The sequence below is a fragment of the Cavia porcellus genome, unplaced genomic scaffold (assembly GCF_034190915.1).
Source record: "Cavia porcellus strain 051 isolate PalLab524CR breed Dunkin Hartley unplaced genomic scaffold, mCavPor4.1 scaffold_8, whole genome shotgun sequence".
Taxonomy (NCBI): domain Eukaryota; kingdom Metazoa; phylum Chordata; class Mammalia; order Rodentia; family Caviidae; genus Cavia; species Cavia porcellus.
In genome coordinates, this window is record NW_026947491.1 from 38136196 (window position 1) to 38155547 (window position 19352).

The window sequence follows — 19352 nt, forward strand, 5'->3', positions numbered from 1 at the left end:
TTCAGTGACAAATCAAATGAAATGCTGGCACATACTACAACATGCATCATGAAAACATGCTAAGTGAAGAAACCAGAAATAAAAGGTCACGTATTATGTCACCACATTTATATGGAATGTCCAGAATAGGCTCAAAATGGTGCAAAAAAAAGTTGCCAGGAATTAGGAGGCAGGTGAAGATGGGAAGTACCTGCTAATGAATATCAAGTTTATCTAAAAGGTGATAAAAATTTTGGGAGTATAATGTGATGATGGTCAGACAGCTTGGTGACTATATTAAAATCCATTGTACATTTTAAATGAGTAAATTTAGTGTAATTTAGGTTGTTTCAATTTTTAAAAAAACATTGCAACTTTGTCTTATTTTCTGAGAGCCTTGCCCATTGGATACCCTGTGAGAAATTTACTGAACGTCTTCCAAGACAACATAGTTAGAATAACAGAATAAATCTTATAAGAAAAAAAAATTCATGTCACTGTCAATCATTTTAAAAATAATGGTGGAGTCTATGTTAGACCCTAAGGATGTAGCTTGAACGAGACAGAAATGGACTGTGCTTTTACAGAATGTAGTCAGAGAACTTCCTATGGTTAGAGTTTTCTAATAGTAAAGTAATCTACCTCCAGGGTATTAAAGTGCAGTCAGTACCCAGGCGTTTAAGAAAAGACTGGATCACCACATGCTGAGGTGTTGTAGGTAATGTTCAAGTCCTGATAAGTGCCCAAGTCTTCTAAGCCTACTGTGACCTGAAATTCTAATGGCCTAGCAATCCTCATCAATGTGTAAACAGTTGATGGTTTGGTCTTGGTAGGAAAGAGAATTAATGAGTGTTTGTGGGTTATCACCCAAAATTCTCATTATACAATTGGAGGCATTAAATGGAGACTGCAGAGAAGAGAAACCACACTTTCCCATGAAGGAAGCTCCACCATGCTGATGGGTAATAGCTTTATCCAGAAGAGAAACCATGCCTTTCCATGAAGCAAGTTCTGCAATGCTGATGGATAAGAGCCTCAGCCAGAAGAGAATCTACACTTTCCCATGAAGCAAGCTCATCAGGCTGATCAGCAAGAGCTTCAGCCAGAAGAGAAACCACACCTTCCCATGAAGGAAGCTCCACCATGCTGATGGGTAATAGCTTTATCCAGAAGAGAAACCATGCCTTTCCATGAAGCAAGTTCTGCGATGCTGATGGATAAGAGCCTCAGCCAGAAGAGAATCTACGCTTTCCCATGAAGCAAGCTCATCAGGCTGATCAGCAAGAGCTTCAGCCAGAAGAGAAACCACACTTTCCCATGAAGCAATCCTGGCCATGCTGATGGATAAGAGCTTCAGACAGAAGAGAAGACATACCTTCCTGTGAGCCAGCCAGTGTGGAGGCTGAAAAACCAGAGGAGCATTCCTCCCACTCCTCGCTGATCCAGATGATAGCAACTGAGGGGAAGGAAATAGCTTGATGCTTGTATTGTTCCACTGACTCTGCGGGCCTGGGGCTGGTGGTCTGGGCACCTACTTGGGGAATGACAGTCTGTGTTGTGTCAACTGTAGGGGACCTCCTCCTGTCTTTTTTTGAAATCTAGTGTTTTTATTCCATTTTACTGTTTTGTTTTATCTCTATGTTTGGTAACATGAGCAACTGTTTTGAAGATAACAATGTGCAGTATTGTTCTCACTGTTTTGTTTTGTTCTGATTTATTGTTTTGTTTTATTCAATGTTATGATTTGATCGGCTTTATTCTGTTTTGTTTTGCTTGATTTTGCTATGTCTGATGGTATGGACAACTATTGTGAAGACAGCAAGATATATTATGGTAGCTATTGTTGATTTCCTGTTATGCTGTTTTGAAGTTCTGCATTACTTTGCTTTGCTTTGATTGGCTTCATTCTTTTTGGTTTTGTTGTGTTCTTTTCTCTTTAAAATAAAATAAATTAAAAAATAAATAAAATAAATGGAGACTACGTATGGTCTCCATTGCAACTATAATGCACTCACTTTTGCTTCCCTTGTACACTCATTTTGGGTCCAGCCTGTTCAATCCATGTCTAGGGTTTACTGTTTTGTTCCTATCTGTGTGATGAACTGCTCTTTTGATTACAGTTGCCATGATACAAGAGGAAGCATGGTTGGGGCTAACAAAGATCTCTTCCAAAAGAAGTGGGACATACAGGATATTTAGAGTCAGACTGACTCAAATTTAAAACACAGTTTCTCCTCTTAATAAATGAGTGATGTTCTTTAAATTACCATATTTTCTAAGCCTCAATGTTTTTATCTGTGAAAGAATTTAAATTGCAAGTCTATTAAAAAGCTTTAAAATTATTTATAATCTTGGTGTACAGGAATGATAGGTATTATCATCAATGATTTTGATAGTACAAAGGTAAGTTAAGATCTAACTGCAGTTTTTAATTTTTATTCAAATTATGTTCTACTTTGAATATAAAGTCTGATCAAATTATTTTATCTAGCATAGGGCATAGAAAGAACATTTCATTGATATTTGAAGATTTGAATTCCATCTGTGATCTTGGTATATATAATCATGTGTCTTAAATTGGTATTTTGTATTTTGAACATCAGTTCCCTTGTCCATATAGTACAGCATTACCTTATGTCAGTATCTTCTGTTAGGGTTTCTTGACTAACAATATGCAGTATTTTCAGTTTTGTTTGAGCACTGTACCCATTTTTATAGAGCATCTTGCAAGTCCACTGTGCTGCAGAGCACGCACTGGGAAACGCTGCTGTATATAATACTCAGTAGAACATCCACCGCCAGTGTTCTCAGGTGAACTGTTCCCTGCACCTAGGTGTTGTCTACCTCATGAGACTCTCCTAACCTTCTTGGAGGTTCCATTCCCTGGCTACAAAATGGGGAGAGTAACAATCCTGCTCACCTCACAACTTTGGGGGGAGTATCAGATAAATAATGCGATTGCAAATGGCTAATCAGCTACAGGTACTCTACAAATACAAGGACTCTCGAGAGTTCTTATAATGGTAAGCAGTTTTTAAACCATGAAGTTTTGTTAACAATATTTAAGAAATGGAAACAACAAATGTATAAACATGTTTATACTGGTAAGAGAAGTGTATAGAATTTCTCTTTCACCAAGAGAATTTCTTGATTTTTGCTTGGGCTTGAGTTTAATTAATATGATGTATTTTGGAAGTATTTGTGATTTTCTACACCCTCAAAATGCCAGTAATACAATTAATGAGCAAGTATTTAAGCTGTAAAGGTCCACCGAGTGATTTAATTGCTGAGAGACAGAGCACTCAGAGAGACCATGTTTCTTATGTGTTGTTTCTCATAGAATTGACTCAGTGCTTTTTTTTTAGGTACCAGGGATCGAACTCACAACCTCATGCTTACCAGGCAAGCGCTTGAGCCACTGAGCTAAATCCCTGGTCACTCAGTGCCTTTTGTACATGGGAAAAAGAATGATCTGGGGAGGTTGGGGGAGGGTAAAGATAGTATAATGGTTCATGATAAAAAGGAAAAGTATGATTTGGAGCTATAAGATCTTAGAGTAGTTCTGATCACACCATTTACTGACTGACTGACTGACTGACTGATTGATGTTAGGTAAACCATGACTGAGATCAAATTCCTCCTCTATAAAATGGAGATTTTTTTGGAACAAAATACTGTATGGCTGCTGTGAAAAAAGCTGACAATTGTTTTCATAATTATAGTTTTCTGGAGAAATATAAACTTACGGTTAAGATAAGGTATTTGAGGAATATGCTGAGTTGATGAACAAGAAATCACTAGAAAATTCTTATCTGACAGGCCTTTACTAGCATCTCATCCCATAAAAACCTACAAACATGTAAAGCATATAATACATCATGCACTAAAAGGTAACTATTAGGTATAATTCAATATCATTTAGTCAATGGTAGACTTTGTCTAAATATGTGTTTTTATTCTTGATTTTATACTGTAGGATACATGGACATCTTTTAAGAATAATTACGCAGTAAGATAGATGACCGTATTACTAAGTTTTGTTGGATCATTGAACACAGCTGTGTGCAGTCTCACTGTTTGAATGTCTACTTTGTATGCTTTAATTTTGTAACTTGAACAACTACTTCTAAGATGACAATACGTAATCTATTAACTAGTGATTTCTTACTGTTTATTTTTTTGAAATTCTGTATTACTTGTACCCTTTTACTATTTTGTTTTTTTCTTTCTTTAAATAAAATTTAAAAAAAGAATAATTACACAATAATGCAGATATAAAAGGGTTATTTTTTACCTGAAAGTTTATAATCGTGCACTTCTTTTTCTCCCTTTTTAATTCTACATTCATAGACAAAATAAATACTAAGTGAGAAGGTGTACGGTACCCCAGTCCACATTTCTTGTAGCTGCACTTGGGGAAATGGGCTCTTAGAAGCAGTGTACTCTGATATTTGCCCACACAGAAACAGAGCTGAATTCAGCTTATTTTTCTGAAAAAGAAATGCCCATACTTTTTAATAAAATGAATTACAAACTTCTTATTTACCTGGAAACTGCATTCTGTAATGTTATTATAATGATTAGTGAATATTCTTCAGTGTTTGAAGGGGGCATTATGGTAATCAGTTATACATAGCTACATTTCCTAATACAGCCTCATGGTAAAATATACAGAATTCTTCATTTCAAACATGATTTTAGCATACTAAACATGAAGGTAAAAAAACCTACTTTTATAAGATTGAAGAAGTGAATCCAATATTGGATATTTAGCTTTTATTCTGATGGAAAATTTTAAGATCATTTACTGGTTTTCTTCTGTGGAAGAGACTTGAGAGTCCATAGTGCCTATGATTAGGAGTATAAAGCATTTGGACAGTTTATTGTATTAGAGTAGAAGACAGCTTGATCAAATGGGAAGGCTTTATTAAGATCTAGTATGGGTGGTTGGTTAGATAAGAATTCAGAAAATTGAACTGAAAAACAAGATCCTAAAACTCACAAAAGCTTTAGATATAATCCTAACAATTGAATTTATCCAATTGAAATTCCAATTGAATTTGATATTTGAAGATTTGAATTCCATCTGTGATCTTGGTATATATAATCATGTGATCCTAAATTGGTATTTTGTATTTTGAACATCAGTTCCCTTGTCCATGTAGTACAGCAGTTTGAGAAAATAGATATGACACAGATTATAATTATAATTGTGCCTATCCATCTGGATCCTTGGGTGAGTTCTTCATCAGTTATAGCAGCACTAAAATTATATAGTCAAGTAGAAGATAAACCTAAAGACAACAGAAAGTTAGATGACTTAATAATGGGTGCTTTCTGAAATGTTTTCTGTAGAGATAAGTCATGTTCCTTAGACTTGAATGCAGAAAATTTTCTATGTGCAACTATTCCTGAAATGAGAGTTATTACAATGTAGTTCCCAAAATTTATTAGTGGGAGAGAGTTGTTTGGTAGTAACCAGGAAAAATCCCTTTGGAAGATGGATTTCTTGTTGCTCAGGCCAAATTAAGAGTAGTGATTTATGATCACGTTTTTATATACTTTATTATATTTGCAAACACTACATACATAATTAGTATAGCTGTTACTTCTTTTTAGGAGCTCCACTTACTGTTTTTATCTAAATGACATAATTTGTTCATCTAATCTTACTTTTTAATAGCAATCTTATAATTGCTTAACTTTTTCTTCCAAGAACTCTTCACAGTTTATTTGTAAGTGCTTATTGATAGTGCTGGAGCCACTCATCTGTTTTCTTCCTTGGAAAATAAGGAGAAAGGAAAAACCATTTTTGATTGTTACATTTCCTGCATAGTTATTATTTATTTTTTTCCAGAATTTTGTGCATTTTATTTAACAAATGTAGGCCATAAAAACACCATGTTTATGTATCTCAGCCTGAAGTGTTTCCTGTGAAGTTGGTTTTTATAATTTCCTTTTAAACTTTTCAGTTATCTTCTCCTTTTTACATTAGGATCATATCTAAAAAGATCATTGGAAAGCGACTCTTCCTTTGCATGTTGTCTTCGTAACTCAATTTCCTGTCTCAACCAGCCTTCTAATTCTGCATTCTGAAAAGCTATGAGATCTAATCCTCCAATGATGTGCGGGAATTTACCTGATCCAGAAAATCCAACCTTTTTGAATTTCTTGAAATTCTTTAGTTGATGACCATAATCATTACTTACTCCACATAGATTTCTGTAAGTGGAGTTATTAACCACCAGTGATCTAAATCCAATTGTTAACACCTTTGTTGGAAGAATCTCACTGCTGACCTGAAGTTCATCATTGTTAGGTATTTCTTTCGCTGACCACTTTGATTCTTTGTTGAGCTCACATTTCTTCCCAACTTCAATTTCTTGAGATATTTTGTCACTTTTTAGCATTATTTTATCCTCCAAATTTTTTAAAATTTTATTTAAAGAAAGACAAAACAAAATAGAAAATGGGTAGAAATAGTACATACTTTCAAAGAAAAAAATAAACAGTAATAAATCACTAGTTGATGTTTACATATTGTCCTCTTGCAAATAATTGTGGTTTTTTTTTGTTTTTTGTTTTTTTTTTGGTCTTTTTCCTTTTTATCGGTACCAGGGATCGAACTCATGACTGACTGCTTACAAGACAGGCACTTATGCCGCTGAGCTAAATCACCAGCCAAATAATTGTTTAAGATACAAAAGTGGAACATATAAATGGGAATTCAAACAAGGAGACTGCAAATAGTTCTGTTGAACTATCTAATAAAAACTTAGTAATATGGTTATTAATCCTATACACTTAAACATACAGAAATTTATCCATATCTTCATTTATGTTGAGATGAGCAGACCAAATCAGACTAAAATCACTCTGAACAAAGAATAATAGTATTTCTCGATTTCACATCATGACACTCTGGAATCAGCATTGGGTACTGTAGTGCCTTTTTTTTCCTTCAAAGTATTTGTAATTTCATCATGTGTCATAAGATCAGTTCTCATAAACTGTTTATAGGTTTTACACAAGCATGAGTCTTAATATGTATTCCTATCCTTTCTATATTAGAGGGAGAAACAGAACAAACAGGACAGAACAAAACATATTCCTAAATACACATAAAACTAAAAAGATATATAAAACTGCTGTACAAGGAGTTCTACCATGGTTACTGTGTTGTCTCTTGTTATCTATAGAATTGACTATATCATCAGATATAGTATAATTAAATATATCAGTACATAACAGTATTAATAGAAATACAACTTTGTAGATAATGTAGAATTACAAAAACAGGTAGTAATCAAACCAGAATGGGGATCATTTTCTGTATAGTTGTCTATACTCTCTGATTTGATACTATCAACCTTAACAGTTTTGAATAAAGTCTGTCAACATCAAACAGCAATCCAACAAGTCATTTAACTAAGATCAGTCATGATATAACAGTATAAGTTATACAGGGCTCTAGATTGAGTTAATAGGAAATTAAAGATGATTACTGTGCTATATCCTGATATTTTGGGGATAGCTGTCTGTGCCCTCAGATCTAGTGCATGTATACAAACTGGGATGGGATAAGTTCTATCTAAGCAGAGTGGTGCAAGTAATAAGGGTTTTAATTCCTGATACACTATTAGCAATATCTTCTGCTGTCTTTTTAAAAACTATTCCTCCCCTTTCACTACCCCAGGGTATACTGTGCATTTTTGGGTCTCACCAACACCCTTGGTTTTATATTGGGGTTGGCAACCTGCTATTTACCTAAGTGTTTCTGAACTTTCTCACTCCTGGACTTGATCTCTAGTTGTATTTCTTTACCTAGTAAAGCCTGTCTTTCCAACCTATACTGGTCCAGTTGCCCCTATTACTCTCTGGTTCCCTCTCACATAGAGTTCTGTTTTCTCGTATTTGATTTTCAGTCAATATACCCTTCTTCAGGTTAATTATATTTCCTATAAAGAGCATCTTGGTCAACCTTACCTCCTGATCCACTCTGCCTGCAATTCTCTCTTTTTCCCCTTAATTTAGTGTATCTAGGCCATCTATATTAGAAATTATATCCAATCTCTCTGCCTCTGTTGTGTTCTTTTTCTGTCATTAGTTGCCTGTTTGTCTTCTTCATTTTGCTTTTTGCTCCATTCATTGGGGCCTCTCTGCCATTGTTTCTGAAATCGTGGTGCTTTTCTCTCCTTTAGAATGTCCTTCAGTATTCTCCATAGATTTGGATTGGTGGTTGCAAATTCCCCAGGTCCTCTTTATCTTGAAATCATCTTATTTCTCCATTAATTTCTAGGGACAATTTTTCAGGATACATCAATCTGGGCTGGAGGTTATTTTCTTTCAGGGCTTGGAATACTTCGCTCCACACTCTCTTGATTTGATGGGTTGTGCCGAGAAGTCTGCCATAATTCTGATGGGCTTTCCCTTGTAAGTAATCTGTTTCTTGTCTCTGACAGCTTTTAGTATTCTGTTTTTAAATTGGATTTCTGGGATCTTGAATATAATATGCCTGGGTGTAGTTCTGTTTTGGTTGTAGGTGGCTGGAGTTCTGTATGCCTTGTATATCTGAATATCTTTTCCTTTTGCTATGTTTGGGACGTTTTCCTTAATTATTTCTGTGAATAGCATTTGTAGTTCGTTTGTTTGTACTCCTGCTTCTTCATTCACATTCTTTATTCTTAAGTTATAGATCCTCTTTTCATCTTCTACCCTTTGCATTGTTCTTGCTTGTTTCCTTGTTATTTTTAAGAAATTTTTCCTTTCATGATGATACATTGCAAACCTGTCTTCCAGTTTGGATAATCTATCCTTAGTTTCTTTCAAGCAGTTATGCCAGATTTTAATGGAGGTTTTACTTTCCTGGTAATCTCTTTGAACCTGCTTCATGTATTCTATGTTTTCTCTATTCCCTTCGTCAAACAATTCTCCTCTTTTTTTGTGTGCCTCCATTCTTCCATTTGTTTTTTCCTTGAGAGGTGCTTAGCATTTCTTTTATTATTCTATTTATATCTTGCTTTACTTGGTTAAATATTTTACTTTGGAACTCATCTATGAGGACCCAAAGATATCGCTTTATGTCCACTGGTGCCATGTCTGATATTGCATATTTGCCATCCTCAGTCCTTTTTGCATTTACCTTTCCTGTATCAATGTTCTGAGGGTTTGGGACTAGGGCTTTTTCTTGTTGATTCCTCTTCTCATATTTTGGTTTTTTCCATACAGGTATATATAGGAGGCCCCAGTTTTTTGCTTTGTTGGTTACAGTTCGTCTGAAACATACTGAGTAGGTGCTCCTTCCCACTGCAGTGTACTATGGAGGTACAGACCAGGGAAACCTATGCTGGGCCCTCCCCTCCATGTGTCAACCTTCTGAGGGCTTCACTGCATTAGGGTGTGCTACCAGGCATAGGGACTTGGTTTGGGCTAGCCTATTGGGTCTCAGTCCAGGGCATGACCCAGGTCAAGCGCTCCCCACCAATCTCGCTTGAGAAGGGAGGAGCTGACTGAAGTCACTGCTGCTCCTTGTTCTCACCAGTCTGCCTGGTCCCAGAATGTCATCTATTGGAGCCCCTTTTTCTATGGAAGGGTTTTATTCTCGTCACTCACCGCAGATCAATGCAGGTTCTCCACCAGCTCAGCTCTCCATTCCGTTCGCAGACTCCAGGCCTCAGTGCAAGTGCGTCTCCAGTTAGTTGAAGCAGCGGGCTTTTGGGTAAGTCTCGGCTGCGCGAATTCAAGCACTGCAGCAGGAGCACTGAGACTTTAGCTGTTCCAATAGTAGCACCGAGACTGTATATTTACTTGGTTTTTCTCAGCTTAGTTTGTTCCTGGGTTGGGAGGGTCTATCTCCCTCTGTTCAGGACTCCCTGCAATGTATTATTTTTGGAATATAAGTTTACTATCTCAGGGAGCCTCTGTAGCCTGCTGTTATCTATCTGCCATCTTTTCTCCATCCCATTCTCAAAAATTTTTTTGTTTCTATATCCACTTTTGATTTTTTTATACTGGTGTCTTCCTCTTGTTTTTCAACTTTCACTTCAATTTCTAACTCTGATCTTATATTCTCAAATAACTGCCCTAATCGTTTATCTTCTATGGCCACATCAATTTCTTTTCTTTGATCTCAAATTTTATGCAGAAACAGATTTACTGGTAGGGTTTTTCACACTGGATTTTAACTCTACATCAACTGAACATAAGTTTTCTAATTTTGTGTTTCTAGGTTCATTGTGAGATAGATTGTGCTCTTTGTTTTTCCATTGTGAATTTATAGTAGGTTGTGTTTGCTCTGAAAGAGAACAAGACATTTCTATTCTTACTGATTTGGATGAAGACATTTCTTGATTTTTTTTTCATCCCTTTCTCTTTTTTGGGAGAGATGACTGAAAGTAGTTTCTGATGGTATTTGTCTGTTGTTGAGAAGCTCGACCTCTACTTTTATTTACACTTGGAAATTTAGTTGGTGAAAGCCAATAGTTCTGGATTTTTGCCCTAACTAGAGAATTTGATTCTATTTCATTCCTGGAGCTTGGTTTGGGAATTCTTTTATATTGGATATATCTTGTGAAAATGTTCCAATTTGTTCCATTTTGGAGATTTTTACTTCTTTTGACTTTTCACTGGAATACATACATGTATCTGCCTGGTCCGATTCAGTGTCAGCTACATATGTTGTAGTGGTCCCAGGAGCACTTGGCATTAGTTTTGCACTGACTGATCACCCTTGTGAAAGGCATGGCCCTGGAGTTGTTGTCTTTAGTCCTGTGTGGAGCTGGCCCTGGGGATCACAGTAATTCTCTATAGTCATGAAAATAACTACCATTCCAATTTCTGTCTAAGATCCTGCCCCTGTACTATATCCATAATTGAGTGAATCCATTTTTTCTGGGAGTTGGGAGTTAAGATCTGTGTATTTGTTATTCCTGTATCAACAATACACATTCCAGGAGCTGGAAAAAAAAAAAAACTTCTTCTTCATTTTCTTCTGTTTCTTCTTCTGTTAGCTTCTCTACCTCCAAAAACAACTGCTGAAATTAATTTGTTTTGCTGTTTGGCATTACAATATATAAATGTTTTTCCTTTGAAGATTTGTTTTCTTTCCTGTTGTCCTGACAAGTCAATAGTTTTACCACCAATAGCTGGTTCATCAACAGGTAAGTAAAAACTTTCAATTTGTGCCAGCTTTTGTTCAGACTGAATTGCTTTAACAAATTCAGTAAAGTATTCTGACTTTACACCTGGACATCCACAAATGTGCACACATTGTTTGATGGTAACTTTAACTGGTACCATAACAAGATGAGCACATTCTTCTGTCCAGTTGTTTACTGTAAGTCCTTTATGCTGTAATATAGCTTGATTTAAAGCAGTTTTCCCAGAAACATCTAAACAAGAGGAGCATGCAACCAAAGGCTTGTATTCTACTCTGGATTTACTTTTAAACACTCTAAAAGTAACTCTATCCCCTGTCTTCAAAGTTCAAGTAAGGCCATTCTGCATTTTTTCCTCATTAACAAAAGTACAAGCCTTAGAATTACCTTTCATTGTCAAAGTAGGAATTTTGTCTGTTTGCAAGTTAGTTATAGAAATGCTAGCTGTTAACACAGCATGGTTTCAACTGATGGACTGATTGTTGTCAATTAGAATGACACAGTTTTTCCTTCAACAACATATGCAACACCAATCAATAGTCTACATGGTTCTGGCCAAAATGCTGGATGGGAGCTCTCTGAACAGCTACTGGTTCAGGCTGACTCAAGACTCATGATTCCTCCTTTCCTCAAATAAACTTAATTTGTCTGGAATTTTTTTTTTTAACTTCAATTACAGGAAAGCCAAAAGCAAAACTCGGGTTATGTCTTGAACTCAATCTTACTTGCTCACCAACTGGGTGAGCCATAGAGATGCCTTTATTCTTGCGTTTGGCCCTTTTTTCACTCTTTTTTTTTGCCCAATCATAATGTAAACATGCTGAGGACATGGCCCAGTCATGGGTATCTGTTTAGCTTTCTACTAACTCATACAAGAGGGAACCATTTCAATGTGTGACAAACATCTTCTGCTGCTAGATGTGCAAAAAAGGAGAGCGTCATCCTTTCCTGTTGTGCTGATGCCTTGGAAAGGGTCTGAAACAAAACTGAAAGCCAGCATCTCTGTGACAGCCACATGGAAACCACCACTGCCTACCCCCAGATCTGGGTCAAGACAGCCCGGTGTTTGCTTAACCACTCAGGATGGAGTGGAGGGGGGCAGCGGGGAGGTGCTGCAGGCCTTCTAAGACAGGGCTGGTTCCCACCTGGAAGAGGGTGAGCCCATCCCAGCCCAATCACAGCCAAGTTCAAATCCTCAGGCCACCCTGGGAAGACACCGGACCCGCACAGCCAGCTCCCAGGTGCCACTCTCAGGGCAGAAACACTGTATAGTTATTATTTAAATGACTACAAATTCTTCCAGTCTTTGCATCTGTACCCTTATAATGTGACATTCCAAGGGCTAGTTTATGTCCTTACTCTTGGTATATGGGTTTGTCATATGACTTATTTTGGTCAGGAGGACATTACCAAATCTTACTGGCTTAAAAAATACTTGCATTTTGGGGCTTGGTTTCTTGTTAGTTTTGGAACTTAAAGACAGATCAACAAGTGAATAACATAAGCTAAGCTCCTGGAGGATGGAAGGTGGAAGATGACTGAAAGGTCAGGGCTGACAGCCTACCGGTCGTCAGACATCCATAAGACCATTCCATGACATATGCACTCACCATCAGATGCACCAGACTACCACAGATGCACAAGAAAACCCAGGGAAAAAATCTGATAAACTTGCTCTGGCTGAAACAAACACACAATCAACTTGTAGAATCATAAGATAAATCATGGTTATTTTTAAAACTGCCCACACTGTGTTGCTTATTTATTGCTGCATAACAAATCATGTCTCAACAGCTTCAAACAACAAACATTATCTCCTATGTATGGTACATGGGAATCTAAGCACATTATTATCTCATTGCCTCTGGCTCAAAGTCTCAAGGCTGAGATCAATGTGTAGGCTGAAGATAAAGATGTCTCAAAACTTGACTGAGGACGGATACATTGCATGTACAGGTGCACTAGACAAACATAAGTCCTTACTTGCTATTGGCTGGAGATTTCACTTACCTGCCACACTGGCCTGTCTGGAAGCAGCTTACAACAGGGCGGCTTGCTTCTGTCTGAGTGATTTAATTATAAAGCACGTGGAAAGAATTCTCCAAGCCAAAAGCCACATTCTTTTTATAACCTAAAGTTGGAAATGATATCTCATAATTTTAATGAAATTTATACATTAGATGTGAATCATTCAATCCAGCCTGTATTTTAAGAGAGGAAGTTATACAAGGGCAGGACATGACAACAGGAGGCAGGGACCACAGAGAGCCATTTTTGAAGTTATCTACTTCATATGTTGTTAGTAAAAAGCAAATTTTTCTGTAGTAATGGCAGCAATTACTATGATAACAATTGTAAACCCATTTAATAGATCAACTATGACTTACATTATTGAACGTGCTTTTTCAGTCTTCACTGATTAGAATTAGACCTTCATTTCTATAAGTCTTCTCAGTGAGGAATTATTTCACCTGAGTAAATATACATCTGTGTATGCCAACAAATCAGCAAAGTCTCACCTAGGTATCCATGACTCAGTTCACTTACAACCCTAGGAATCCATCAATCTTTGAACTGCATGATCCCTCACACCTTCAGTAAGATTAGCATTCTGCTCTCCTTCATAGAGACTGTGACTGAGAAGTATTGTTATCCATCACTATGTTAGCAATAAATTCAGTCTTGTGAATTTTGTTTTTGGTGTTAAGTTCACCATCCTTTTAACAACTCAGTAGATGTCTTAAATCACTAAATTGGGTAGTAGTTTGTTAGACAACAAAGACCAATTGATATGCTGGACAATAGATCCATCACAAGTCATTGCTTTTTTTCATGCTCAAAATAGAAGCATCTTAGTTTATTTGATATGAAAAATGAAAAACATAGATTGCCAATCATTAAAAGAAATGATGGCTTTTAAAAGTGATTAAGGCTCAAAGTTACTGTAACAATGAATTTGTATTAATTTGTGACTTTGTACACTGTGTTTTATTGCACCTTTTAACATCCAGAGTTACAGATATTCCTGGTGTTTCTGATGGAGTCTGTTAAATGTATTCAGGGAGCCTGACCCTTCCTCTCTTAACTGCTGAAGTTGGTGTTGATCTTGGAAGACACATGTTTTCACATAAATGCAGAATGATTTCTGAGAAGAAAGTATCTGAAAGACACATGTTAAAAACTCTGATTTATTTCCATGAAGAAAGGAAAAATTATTATGAGATTCTTGGGAATGTGCTATGACTAGGTTTATTTCTTCCCACCTTTATAGTGTTTGATGGTAAGATCCCTTAGTGTATATTTGGTTAAAACATGCTCATTCCATGACATGTTGAACTAATTTTCTTGAAAAGCCAAACATTTTAGGTAATTCTGAGGTTTATCATGTGCTGGTCAACAAATAGTTGATGAACAAACCTTAAAAGGAAGGAATGTGGCAAGAAGGACTCAGAAACAAAATTATTCTCAAACCAATTATATTTATACATACTGACTTTAAAGCCATCTTATCATATACAAAGAGCTAGCGTTGAGAGATTATAATTGAAGATTAAAATCAAGAAGATAGAGTCTCAACTGTTGTAATAAAGAATGTTGTAAGTATAGTTTGAAAGAGCACAGAGAGTTTCTGCATTTTTGTAAATGTACCAATGGTAAAATCAGAGCCATGCTTTAGGAAAATCAACTTGACATGCATGTAGGATAAAGAGTAGTGGAGAGAAGAACAATAGGAGACCAGCATAGTCTGCAAGGTCATGGAGTCATACTTCTGTCACTTGCCCACCATGTGACCTTGAAAACGTCTAGTAATCACATCCTGGACTCTATTTACAAAACAAGTTGAGGCTAAACTGTGGGGTCCCCAAGGTCCTTTGAAGAATCTAAAAATAAAGCAACACTCTATAATTCCAGGGTGTTCTATGAAGATAAATTAAAGTAATGTAAGAGTTTGGGCCATTGAAAGAGAAAAAAACAACCTTGGTGAGCGTTAATCAATAATCAGCCTCTTCTCTTTACTTCAACCACCTGCCTATGTAAAAACTGACAGATGGTCTTCAGTTTCTACTTCAGTACCTCCAGTGCTGGGTGACTCACTACTTTAACACGTGCCACTGTATCCACTCCTGATCAACTTTGTGTTTTCATTTCCTTTTATTAACTTGAGCCCAATCCCTCTACACTAAGCACTGCAAAGTATTTTTAACTATTTTCAGAGAATGTGATTTTTATTAATTAACCAAATATTTATTGATCACAAGAAGCATTTCAACCGCTCTTTTTAATTTTTGTTAGTACATGTTTGTAGTACACAATGATCACATTCATCATGGAGTGCTGATACATGTGTATAATACATTTTAATTCTTTTTTCATCTCCTTCTTCTCCCTCCCTGGTCTTTCATCTCTTGGTCACTTTCTCTTTCATAGGAGTTCTATTTCCTTATTCCTATTATGTACCTTTTATTTTGCTCTTTAGTTTATTTATACTTTGGGTTTGTCATACCATGTAGAGAAACTACATGATACTTAAGCTTGTGTGTTTGATTTATTTCACTTACCATTATGGTCTCAAGGTGCATCAATATGACTATGGATCACTTGAATTTATCCTTCTTTTTCATAGTACTCCATTATGTGTAAACAGCACAGTTCCTTTATCCATTCAAACTGTTAAGAAAAATATAGGCCATGCCCAAGATTTAGTAATTATGAATCGTGCTGCTATAAACCTGGGCATGCATGCATCACTGTAATCTGATGTCTTTAATTCTTTAAGAAGATACCTAGATGGAGAATAGGTAAGTCAAATGAAATTTCTAATTTGAGGAATCTCCAAACTGATTTCCACAGTGGAAATCAGCCACCAGCAATGTAAAGTCAATTTGATCAAAATCATTTATGACAAAGTTACTGCCAACATCATATTAAATGGGAGAAACAAAAAGCTTTTCCTCTTGTTCCTCTAAAATCAGGAACAAGACAAGAATGTTCACTATCACTACTCTGGTTCACTATGGTATTTGAAACATTAACCTGGGAAATAAGGCAAAAGGAGGAAGGGGATGTGATACATATAGGAAAGGAAAAGTCAAAGTACCATTATTTTGCAGAGGGTGTGACTTGGCACCCTTGGGCATCTTGAACATCTGGAGTAGAAGACTCACAGTTGATATGAGTCTCCAAGTGCTGCTGCAGCCTTCACTGGCTCTTGCTTTGCACGTTCCCTTCCCATGTTGGATGATGGAAAAGGAGCACAGCCGAGACACTCTCCTCTCAGGATTAGAATTGTAGTTCTCCAGTGTGCAGGCTGAGGAATGACCCAGGAGTGTTCTGTGGCTTAACAGAGAGCCTGGGAGCAAAATCCCTTATTTCTATGGGTAAGGGATGCAACTGAATGCACCTTGCAAAGGGAAGAGTGACTTTTGGGTTAGTGATTTCTTATTGAAGTTGTCTCTCTGTGTGTGTGTGTGTGTGTGTGTGTGTGTGTGTGTGAATTCCTTAAAGACTGAAATTCTGGGCTGGGATCATTTCTTAGCACTCCCTCAATCCACAAACTATTAAATTCAAGCAAATCAGCACCTGAATCCAAAAAAGTTTACCCCACCAGTAAATCCCTTTCAGTTCCATGAGAGGATTCAGAACTAGGAGTCCAAGCTCCCTTCCTTGCAATGTAAATTCACTGGGTCTTGGGCAACATAGTTCAGGGATGATCACCCCTTGTTAAGTCTCAAGGATTTTGAACAGTCTGTGGTCTCCAAGTCTCTTTTTTCAAGTCCTTAGATTAATGATCTCCAGTAAATCTTGTGGAATTTGCCCTCATCCCTCTAAGCCCAGTGATATTACACACACACTTATACACACACACACACACACAAAGAATTTTCTTCTCTAATTTCTTCCCTTTGTTGAGGAATTAACTCTAGATTTTAACATTAAATCTATTTGCTCTTCTTCAAACCACGTGAGTCAAATTTCTCTCCTAATAGGTTTCTAGGGAACAAAAATATTCATTCCAACCACGTGTCTCTTATTCAGGAAACGCTACATGTTTGTAACCTGAAGGGCACCACAGATATACCTGCTGGCTGAAGATGAGGTCTGGAGAGAACACCTTAGGCTCTGCCCAGCCTCCGGGGAAGCTCCCTCTTTGAGAGGGTTCTCCCACTAACGGGGTGCAGAGCTGCAATAAAGCAAGGCTAAGGTTGGGGCTGAGGCTTGGGAGAGCCTTCTCTAGTCCCTGAGCCCAAAGGGCTCGCAGTTGCTTTGTGAAGTTGAAATACACAGTACTCGAAAACTTGAAGCGTAGTTACTAAAAGTAGTTTTCGGCCACTGAATCGTGCTCCTGCCCAACATGGCAGATTGTACCTCCAATTTCCAAAAGCACAATAAATTGATACCTGCTGTTGGCAGGAAGTTGCAGGATGGCTGATCGCAGTGGAACTTACTTATGTCGAACTGGAGAGCCTCATCCAAAGAGTAGGAAGTCTAAGGGAATAGTTCACACTGTTCATCTCTTGCTAAGAAGCTGTCATACTAGTCAACCGGGGAAATAAGTAGGGCCATTCTTCATCCTAAAGGCCTGTTTTTCTTAGTATAGCTTGAATTCCATGATCTGAAATGCTTGGGACACTTCTGGATTTTGAAATATTTGCATATATATTAATGGTATATTTTGGTGATAGAATGGACATCTAAACACAAAATTTGTGTATATATGCAATATACACATCAACAGAAGGCAATTTTGTGCAATATTTTTAATAATATTGTGCATGGTATAGAAATGTCCACCTGTGGTATATCAGAGCTCAAAAAGTTTTGGAGTTTGGCTTTCAAATTTTGTTCAACCTGTGAAAGCGGACTTGATTTCCTCTGAACGGTATGCTCTCCTGGCTTGAAACTTCTTGATAGATAGCTCAGTCTGCTAGTAAAAGCCAATTAGCATTTATGGAGCATTTACTATATGTCAAACACTGTTCTAGTTGCTTTCCAAATTTTAGCCTTTTTAATCTGCAGAACAGGCCTATGGCAAAGGCACTCTTAGGAAGGCTGTTGGTTAAATGCAGGGACGGAGCCACAGAGCAGCAGGCTTTGGGCTGCACAGTGAGTGCTAGAACAGAGCTGCAGTCTGGACTTAATGCATTCCACACTTGTCTCTCCAGGTACGGCCTCTGTTTCAGAATGGTGCAGTCTACTGTTCCCAGTTACGTTTTTGTTTTCCTGTAATGAAACTGGAATATTTACTCTTTCTGGGCAAAATATTCACCTCTACCCTCCCCAGCCCTGTGTCTGCTAAATATCCATCTCCCGAAAAAATGCCCATCTCTGTGTCCTGCTTTTCCCTGTACATCTCCCATCTCATTCAAAGACACCATCAAAGCACAAGAAACTAATATTTCTTGAGTTCCTACAACTTCGAAGGTACTGTGTTGAGGAAATTCACATACAATATTTTAGGGAGTCCTGAGTCTAACTCTGTGACAATATCCCCCTTTTCCCCAGATACCAAAGGGCTTGAGGAGAGGTGTCTGCCAGCAGTGACGAGTGGGGCTTTGCTGATGGCAGCACTAGTGCACAGAGGGCCTCAGGCACAAGGCATGTTGTCTCTTTTCCTGGGACTTTGTGTAGCTTTCAGGACCCTTCGCTGTACTCTGTATTATGGGTGCTTGTGTAATATCCCTGTAATATGACTGCCAGCAACAGGACTGTGTCATGCTCCTTTCCTTCTTGACTTGCCCTGCCCAGTCCTTTGTACCTATGACAATTAACATATGTGTGGTAATTAACTGAAACTGAATGCAGGTTCAGGGAGGCAACCTTTGTGAAGGAGGCAAGCTCACTCTTGTCAACTCTGACACTTTTCTCAAGTTCCTAAAAAAAATGAGCTGTCAATTTTCCTTAGTTGCTAAGCCTTTTAGGAGGGAAGAAGTAAATTGGAACAAGCAGATACGTGCCTCAGTCCACCAAAGAGGAAGCTCCTGCTTTGAGACATGACAAGTCGCCAAAATATGTGGTGTTGACTCTGATCACACGCATCCGATGCAGCTGGTGGTTGCACAGGCATGCAAGGACCAGCTCAGGAGCTGAGTTATCCCATCAAAGGTGCCAGAATACATTAAATGCCAAAACACAACTTCACTTGGATAAGACATGGTTCCAATAAAAGAAGATAATTGGTTTGGTAACTTTCTTTTATATGCTGTGTTTTCTTTCTCA

General features: G+C 37.4%; 1 long non-coding RNA gene and 1 pseudogene across 1 annotated transcript in view; one reads left to right on the plus strand and one right to left on the minus strand.

The window, feature by feature from the left end:
* The window catches only part of LOC134477286 (uncharacterized), a 271829-nt gene that overhangs the window by 207316 nt on the left and 45161 nt on the right, over window positions 1–19352 (plus strand). The window lies entirely within an intron of this gene.
* LOC100724782 (nibrin-like) lies at window positions 5952–11499 on the minus strand (annotated as a pseudogene).